This window comes from Sinocyclocheilus anshuiensis, unplaced genomic scaffold (assembly GCF_001515605.1).
Source record: "Sinocyclocheilus anshuiensis isolate Anshui unplaced genomic scaffold, SAMN03320099.WGS_v1.1 scaffold113, whole genome shotgun sequence".
NCBI lineage: Eukaryota > Metazoa > Chordata > Actinopteri > Cypriniformes > Cyprinidae > Sinocyclocheilus > Sinocyclocheilus anshuiensis.
This window is the reverse complement of record NW_015539827.1, coordinates 469,692-477,191: the sequence shown is the minus strand read 5'-3', so window position 1 is coordinate 477,191 and position 7,500 is coordinate 469,692.

Genomic DNA, 7,500 nt, shown 5'->3' with positions numbered 1-7,500 from the left:
TATACAGAAAAAGTTCAATTTAAACACACACACCATAGGTTTATGATCACAGGTAAGGAAAGCAAAACCAGAATGCTCCTCATTTGCTAGCATAATATCAAAAATCACTTTGGGGCATTCATCTTTAATAGATGCTGTATTTTCACAAAAACGAAAGTGTACGCTTCTCGGTGAGTTAAATATAAATATAATGCGATGAGTGATAGTGATGAAATGGTCAACTTTGTGAAGCAAAATAACATGTACTGCACTCTTCACAAAACAGGTAAATTATGTCATCTATATTAAAACACATCACAGAAACAGCCCTAAATTCACGTAGAGCTGAAGCGATAGAAACTGGGTCACAGGCGTAACCACAGACCCCAGCCACTACTGCTCCACAGAAGCATGATTCAAATTGTGCTCAACTATGTTTCTCCCACGATGAGCAGATTTTACATCCAAGATTGTCATCACAGCGGACATTATGATTCAGTCTAATATCCCCAGTACAGTCCTTCTAATGAAATTATGTGTAGTGTTCTCGTATCTGACCAGTCATCGTGATTAAGCTTTCACTAGCCAGTCAAAACATTATGTGATAGACATCACTCACAGGACAGGATGCACTGACACCTCCTGAGGGACTATATGCATTACCATAATGAAACTGGTGCTTGCTGTTTTTGCTCTCTACAAGTTTGGAAAGTTTTCTCACAAGAGTCACAGACACTACAGGTAAAAGTAAACACGCATGTTGTACTCAAACACAATGGCTATGGCATTTTCATTGAAAACTGCAAGGAGTATCGTGTAAAAAACGTATAATCACCTCTATCATTTCTTAAAGACAAAATTGGTTGAGGTTAATACAACCCAAACCATCCTAAATTTGGCACCATGGTTTGAACCTCAACCGACTGGGTAACTGTAATGAACTGTCAAACTCAACAAATTACTATATTCTAATCATTATTAAATCTAAATTCTAATCCTTATTCAAGGATAATTTGTCTATTTAAAATGAATGTCACAGGTTTAATTCTTCCTCTTTTCATGATTGGATTTTGTTACTCAGCCATTCTGAAGAGACCCCTGACAGCTCACTCTTCCAGGAGGCAGGCTGTGCGTCTTGTCATCACAGAAAATGTGACTGGATAAGTAGAAGTCAGAGTATGATTTCACGCTGTAACACTGAGTTGTCATTTTACTTTTATTTGTGAACTTTAAATGACAAAACTCACACCAGAAGTGGGGTAGGATTTTCACAAGGGGAAGTCGTGGCCTAATGGTTAGAGAGTCGGACTCGTAACCCAAAGGTTGTGGGTTCGAGTCTCGTACCGGCAGGAATTGTCAGTGGGGGGAGTGAATGTACAGTGCTCTCTCACACCTTCAATACCACGACTGAGGTGCACTTGAGCAAGGCACCGAACCCCCAACTGCTCCCCGGGCGCCGCAGCAAAAATGGCTGCCCACTGCTCCGGGTGTGTGTTCACGGTGTGTGTGTGCACTTTGGATGGGTTAAATGCAGAGCACTAATTCCAAGTATGGGTCACCATACTTGGCCACATGTCACGTCACTTTCAATATTATTTTTTGGACCTAATTTACACAGTTTAGAAATGTAAGTTGTACATTACAAAGCAAATTTTAACATGCTCTTATTACGCTCCTTTTCAGGTTTTGGGTGGGTCTAGAATACATTAACATGATTTAAAGTTCAAAATCACATTATTTTTCTATATAACAGCACCTCTTTCCACCCTCTGCCTGAAAAACACTCTGTTTTAGTTCCTGTCTTTTTAAAACCCTGCCTTTCGAAAAAGCCTAGTCTGCTCTGATTGGTCAACCACTTAGAGCGTGTGTTGGAAATGTAACATCTCTTACCATAACCAGGTTTCAGCTCCGGAGGCCTTTATGAGCAATTGTAAACAGCATTATCTATGGCATATGGTAATTATGGCATCAGTATTGGAAGTCTGGAGGAAGGACTGAGAGAAAAACAGTTTGCAGAAGTGACTGAAAATTCTAAAAACAAACAAACAAATACACATGTATTCTTTTCCCTGATGCCAGATTTTATCTTACTTTTTTCTCCTTGTTTCACACTAGCAACCACCAAAATACAATTCTTTGAAAATCCATTGTGCTTCTGCATAGTTGAATCTAGATATAGAATGTAGTATATAGATACACATAGATATATTTTGCGCTTCATTTCAAATTTAAGGGTTGCCATGTCCCAGAAAAATTTTCAGGCCAAAATCAACACAAACACAATAATAATAATAATAATAATAATAATAAAAAAAATAGCTTTTGGATAATTTTAGTTAAAGGCTTGCTTATTTGTAATAGACTTATGTGCATATTTTATTACTACTACTATTATTATTTTAGTTCTTCACTTACTGAATCTTTTCATTTATTTATTTAAACCTTCAAATGACACCGGTCAACTAATTTAGCATGCCTTCAAATTCCTGATATGTAATTTATGTTATCTCTAGTTTGTGAGACCCCCAAGGGGTTTACCTGACCTGCTTTTTTAGTGGTCTGTGTGTTGCAGGGTTATTATCGTTAAATAAAAACAAAACTATAAAAAAAAGAGATTACTTACAATAAAATAAACATTAACTGTCACGGTTCGGTATGTACCTCGGTTCGGGGGTCAAGGTTCGATACAATTTCTGTACAACAGGAAAAAAAACTTTTATTTTAATTTATTTTGAACAGACAGTAGTACAAATTAAATTTTTTTCCACCTAGATGTGAAAATACTAAATATTATTACATTATGTTATATATAAAATGGCACCTGCGGATGTTAGCAGGTGGCTATAACCACCGTATGTGGCTGTTGCCCTGACATAAGTCTGGGGGTCAGTGATGATATCCTCCGAGACTCTCACACTCTCAGAGTCAGACCGCGCCTACTCTAGTGATACTTCAGTTCTTACACAGAGTTCGTTCAGATTCGGCCAGTCTGACCAGACACCAAAACCAGCAGAGTGGGTATCAAGTTTCCCGCTGGGTTTTCTTTTGAAACCAAGAAAGTGGGGCTCTGACTCCCTGGCTAACGGCACCTTGCGTCTCCTTAGGTCCAGGAACAGGGAGGATTGAGCCAACTCCCTAACATCTTTGTCATCATTATTCAGCATGTTCAGAAGGTGGTAAATCCACATGCTGGTATAAACCCATATCATGTTTGGTACCCCCAACCCTCCTTCCCATTGGGGATGAAAAATAATGTTGCGAGTGCTAGGTGTATTTAGTCCAAACCATTTTCGCACTAAGCTCACTGTTTTGTTATTCATTTCGCTTAGCACTTTCTGCTAGATATGAACGTTGGAGAACAGATGTTGTACTTTAGACAGTGCCACCTGTCTAATAGCCTCCAGCTTCATAATCAGTGGCAGTGGACATTTATCTATCAGGTCCAGCCTGCATGTGAACTCTGACAAGATGATGTTTACTTTCTCTTTCCATTCTCCTGCAATATTAAAGGGGTCATATGATGCTTTTTTAAAGATCATTATTTTGTGTATTTGGTGTAACAGAATATGTTGACATGCTTTAATGTAGACACAGTGATGAAGCTGGTATGTGTGCAGTACACAAGCCACGGTTAAGACAGCTGACTCCACTGTGATGTGATGTTACCCTCTCTCTCGCTCTCTCTCTCTCTCACACATGCGCGCGCGCACGCACGCACACACACACACACACACACGATGTGCAAAACTCCTGAACATTTGGGCAGCATTATGCTAATATTTCCACATAGTGAGGTAGATATGTGGGGGTGTGTTAGAACGAACCGTTTTAGGGGGGCGTGGCCGAGTCTTAACTTTGATAAAGAATACCTCTTTGGTTTTGAGACTTTAGTCTTTGCAACTTCAGGGATCTTATCTATGCACAATCAGCTTGTAACACTCCAAAGAGAAAGGAAAACTTGAAATTGCATCATATGACCCCTTTAAGTATATGTTCAAGATAAGTGTATGTGTATGCAGATGATGTTAATCACCACCACAGATTCTTGTCTCCATTGGCAACACGCACGATTTGTGTCGATTGCAAGTGACGTCGCAGGTAGCGGAAAGTGCAAGTGAAGATTGCAAGTGACATTTAGACATAATTTAGTTTATTTTTTCTTTTCTTCACCACCTGGCTACTGTTGTCAAATGTTGAGAGATTCAAACAAAAAGTAATCAATAAATAGAACAAAATAAAAAATAAAAAAGACTGCAAGTGATGTCAATTGAGGAAGCGCAAGTGTCTGAGAGTGCAAGTCTGAGAATGCAAGTCTGAGAGAATAAAAGGAATTTATCTTGCTGGACTTTCGTGCTGTTTCTAAATCGTGTAAATTTTTACCGGTTATCTGGTTCGATCACAAGACTGGAGTAGAGAGCAATATGAATTGTACGTCACGACTCACGAGCACAGTAACTGAAATTTAAAAATGTTAAAAGAAAAGGCTCAATAAACTAACACACATATTTAATACACTACGCATCAATATCTCTTCACTTTTTCGCTGTGACTCCGTGTTGCTTCAAGCGCATCATTCTGCGCAAGGGATGCGCATAAGCGCTTTTTGCCGCTCTGTATTTGGAGCCTTTAGTATTATAATACTTTTGCGCAATGAAAGACTATTAATAGCCTTTCTTGTTCGTCTTATACATCATATGTTGCTGCTTCATTACTCTGCTATACATTTAAAAGAAATGTCTTTTAATTTATACAGTGGACAACATTTGAGGTAGATCAAGTTAAAGTTAATCAAAGTTGTCCTAAGACAAGAACGAGTATTGTTTTGGTTTTAGGACAACTTTGATGAAAGGTTTTGATCCACTTCAAATGTTGACTACTATAGTATATTGTTTATTTGCAAGCTTGATTGTTGCGATCAAGCAAATAGTCCACAATAGTTGCCAGAGCATCTTATCTGCACCTATTGCATTAACGATGGCAATTACAACGAGTGTGGTTGTTTAGTTTTACCAAGCAGCAATATATTTAATTTAGTTTACAGATAAACAAGGGAAAAAAACAGTGCGACACGCAACGTAGCCTATACATGCTGAGTTTCAGTTCATTTTTGTGACATGCTTAATTTGTTCACAGAAAGGAAACTCAAATGGCAGAAACCGACATCCTATTTGTTTTCTTTATTTTACAAAAGCACAATGTGTTGTTTTTATTGTGAGTGTACACAAATAAAAGCAGACCTTTATACAGTGATGCATTATTAATAAGACAATAAGTGTTTAAAGTTGATTCTGCTGGTATAAGGAAACAGTTGAAGTGATCGCGCCGGCGCGCACACAAACACACACACACACACACACAAAACACATCAGTTTCAGCACTGCTAACTTGACAGCGCAGTTAGTACTTTATCAAAATAAAATACAGTGAACCAAACATCAGCGCGCCCACCTCTGTGTCACCGTTGGAACATGACTTACATGAGCACAAAGCTCCATTTCGCAAACAGTTGAGTGCACAAGCCTTTAAAGTATACCTTTGTCAGTCTGTGAGAGAAGCATTCCGAGTCAGCACATGGTCACTGTCTTCTTCTTCTTCTTCTTCTTCTTCTTCTTCTTCTAATGTTTATTGGTGGTTGGCAGACGAGCTTGTTAGTGCATTACCGCCACCATCTGAACTGGAGTGTGGAACATCGATGCATGTACTCCATTCGGATGTTTCTTAATTCTATTTAAATTTCCATTCAATGCAGTATGTCCTATTTTAATTCTTATTATTACTGATTCTTCTTGTCTTCTTAATCCCATGTCATTGTTACGTATTCCTACTTCCCTCTGATTTCTATATAGATGTCGTCCAGTCTTCTCTTTCTCCCAAAGTTTCTGCCATGCATTTATAAGAGCTTTTCTAATTATTATTTTTGCTTCTGCCTTACTAATTTTTATGTCAATTTATCTTTAAGATATTTCAACAAAGCAAATCTAATATTCTTATTCCTTTTTAGCTTACTTAATATATCTTCTAGCATCATGCTTCCACCTTCTTCTATTACTTTAGCTTCTAGCATTTGTCGTTCGTTGTTATATGCTCTACAATGCAACAGTACACGCTCTACAGTTTCACAAATCCCACAATGCATGCATAATCCATTCGGATGTTTCTTAATTCTATTTAAATTTCCATTCAATGCAGTATGTCCTATTTTAATTCTTATTATTACTGATTCTTCTCGTCTTCTTAATCCCATGGCATTGTTACGTATTCCTACTTCCCTTTGAATTCTATATAGATGTCGTCCAGTCTTCTCTTTCTCCCAAAGTTTCTGCCATGCATTTATAAGAGCTTTCCTAATTATTATTTTTGCTTCTGCCTTACTCATTTTTATGTCAATTCCTATCTGATTCAAGTTCAAAGAATTCTTAGCATGCTTATCTGCCTTCTCATTTCCTTCAACTCCAACATGTGCTGGAACCCAAATAAATGAAATAAAAATGCCCTGATTTTTCATATACTGCAGTATTTCAATTATGATATCTTGTTTGCAGTTAGACTGGCCTGATTGGATGCTCTTTAACGCAGCCAATGAATCTGAACATATTACTGCTTTTTTAATTCTATTTTCCTCTACCCACTGGATAGCCATAACAACAGCTACCAACTCTGCTGTAAATACAGATACAAAATCCGGGGTTCTTTTCTTAATAACTATTTCATATTGCGGAATAACTACTGCTATTCCTGTTTTCACAGTTTCTGGATCTTTCGAACCATCTGTAAATATCTGTATCATATCATAATATTTCTGATCCATATATTTATTAACTCTTATTTTTATTGGGTCACAATCCTGTTTCTTCACTTCATCTGTTAAACAAAGATCTACTATAGGCGTTACAAACATCCACGGTGGAACTGCTGATATGTGTACTATATTACTGAATTTTATATTTTTTACATCTATCAATTCCGCTATTTCCTCCATTTCCTGTCCAATATTCTTAATATTACTTTTTCCATATTCCAAACTTTTTAAAAATATTGCTTTAGTAGGGTGTTCATTGTTGTGCCCCATCAAAGATGCCCAATATACCATTTTCATTTGTTTACGTCTTATTTCCAACGGCATTTCTCCCATTTCAACTTGCATGGAAGCTCTACGGGAAGTTTTAAATGCCCCACAACATAATCTCAAAGCCTGCGTCTGTACTGCATCTAGGGCTGCACGATAAATCGAAATGGAATCGAGATCGCGATTCGACAGAAGCTGCGATTGTCAAGTCGTATCTTTCAGTGAAGCACGGTTCTGTGATCAGCATTAAATCTCCATCCAAAGGCCAGAGGGCGCTCTTGCGCTGAAACTCCAAATACGCCTTTCAGAAGAAACCCAGGAAATGCCTATAGCAGTAGCTGGATAAACAGAAGATTTAACTGCTTTCATTGATTCAACGTGACTAATAAACACACAACTACGACAATATATGGTTTATCTGAGTTCTTATTATTATAATTTTCATTAAAATAAAG